A 2,467-nucleotide genomic window follows, 5' to 3' on the forward strand; every position below is an offset into this window, starting at 1 on the left:
GAACCTGAACCTGTTCAGCCTTCACAAGAGAAGGCTGAGGGGGGACCTTGTGACCATCTATAAACTCACTAGGAGGGACCAGAAGGGGTTGGGGAGACCTTGTTTTCCCTAGCGCCCCCCAGGATAACAAGGAATGACGGCCACAAGTTGTTGGAGAGTAGGTTTAGATTAGACATCCGTAAGAACTACTTCACAGTTAGGGCGGCTAGGATCTGGAACCAACTTCCAAGGGAAGTGGTGCTGGGTCCTACCCTGGGGGTCTTTAAGAAGCAGCTCCATGCCTACCTGGCTGGGGTCACTTGAGCCCAGTTTTCCTCCTGCCCAGGCAGGGGGTCAGACCTGAAGATCTACAAGGTCCCTTCCGACCCTACTTCTATGATTCTATGAGTCTATGAGTTGTAACACCTACAGGGTTAGATCCAATATGGAAACCAGGGGCAATCAACTTCCAATTAATTGCCTTCCCAGGAGGGTGGGAGGGTTGCAAACCCAAGACAATTTTGTTACTAACAATCTGCAACTTTTTAATGATGAGCAACATTTTTTTAATGTTTTTTAATTTTTTTACATATGTTTTATGTAATGTAAATGTAGCCTTTCTGTCATTCTCAAATGTAGGGTTCGAAACCAACCATAGCAAAAAAGTTTCATCATCAGTAAAAAGTTTGCAGATTATCAGTAAAAATATGTTCCTGAGTTGGCAATCCTGCTTGACTGCAGCAGTTCTTTTACACCATGATGTTTCACTCCAGGGGTCTTTGACCACCACACCCTGATACCTTTGACCATACTCCACACCATGCTGCCTCACCAGCCCATCCTCCACCCTTACATCCACCAGCCCTGCCCATATGTCCCTCAGCCGAAGACTACTATCTGCCTACCTGTGAGGCAACCAGTGTTAAAGGCAGGGATGTAATACAATAGCAGCTGGTGACGCCCACCAGCCTGCAGTATGTTGGCCACCTATTTGGAGTGGGCAAGGCCACCTCCAAGGAGGCCACCCTGGCAGTGCTGGGGAACACGGTGCTCCATGTGCATGACCCCTGGTTAGTCGGGGTGGAGCACCCCCCAAAGCTATAGCAAGTTACCTTTGCCATTCTGACACCTAGGCTACAGCTTTCTTCAAAGAAATAATTCACCTTGTCAGACTTGTCTCTCTAGAGTAATAATTAAGACTCTAGAAGTGATTTAGAAAATTAACTTCTTTATTAGAAAATCTCTTTCCCAGGAGAAAGTCACTTTAACCTGTTTTTCTTGGAACCCCTCCCGCAATAAACTCACCACAGATATTCAGTTACAACCTTTTCCTCATCAAATAAAAATTACCATTTTTGATTAAAATATATACACACATACATCTGAAAGATGACAGGAGCAATTGTACAATGCAGTTCTTGGCTGTTCCCTACCATTTCCTCATAACCTTTTCCTCATCAAATTAAAATTACCCTTTTCGAAAATGCTCCTTTCATGCACATTATAAACATTCAACTACTTGTCATGACCCAAAGGGTATGATTGTGTGTGCGCTTCGGCACTGCAGAATTATTTCCCGCCACGAGAAGCTTTCTTTGCACGGTGCAATTCTCAGTTGCATAGAGAAAACCCCGGTGCAAAGGAGTTCCCGCCATTCGTATGTAAATTTGTTACATACCTCGGACCGCTCCCGGCCCGCACATGGTGACGAGGATGGGATCCGGGGAAAGCACGATGGAGCTAGAATTAGTTAAGAACTGCCCTTGGCGCAGTGGAAAACGCCAAATAGAGAACTTCATGGAACTGGAGGTGCATATCGCTTACCACCAGGCGGGCGGAATGGGTGAGAGGTTTATCAGCGGATGCCTTTTGCTGAGGGGAGAAGAGGGAGCTTCCGAAGACGGAGCCCCGAGAGAGAGGGAAGTGTATCTTCACCCCGCGGCATTCGGGGGTATAATGAATAATGAGCGGGTCCTGTTTAGGCCCCTCGACACTGTGTCCCTTGCCAGAGTCAACCCGGCAGGCTCAGTAAACCCAACCCTCACCCAGGAGTGTGCCCGTTGCCTAAGATGTGCTCAGGAGAGTGAAGAACCAGTGCCGATCGACCGGTTCGCCCCCTTTATGGTAGCGTCTAGATTGAGGGGTCGCGAGCTTCCATCCGAGCTCCGCGAAGATCTGGAGACGGAGGGACGTGCCTCAGATGAGAGGGTGGCCCCAAAATGCGACAAGGGGGGAATGCTAACTGCAACTTTTCATACTGTAACTGATTTAATGCAAAAGAATTTAAGTTTGAAAGCCCAGCTGCGTATGGCTGTTCAAGCGGTCAAAGAGGCGGCTGCGAAAGAAAATCTTGAGATGCCATGTCAAGATGGCGCCGAGCAAGAGTTGGAGACCACATGGAAGAACCGGAAGAGAAGGGCGGAGCTTCGGAGGAACTCGCGAGAGTTCGGCCAGCGACCCCGCCCACCGACGCAGCGTCGCTTCCGGC

The sequence above is a fragment of the Alligator sinensis genome, unplaced genomic scaffold (assembly GCF_000455745.1).
Source record: "Alligator sinensis unplaced genomic scaffold, ASM45574v1 scaffold130_2, whole genome shotgun sequence".
Classification (NCBI taxonomy): domain Eukaryota; kingdom Metazoa; phylum Chordata; order Crocodylia; family Alligatoridae; genus Alligator; species Alligator sinensis.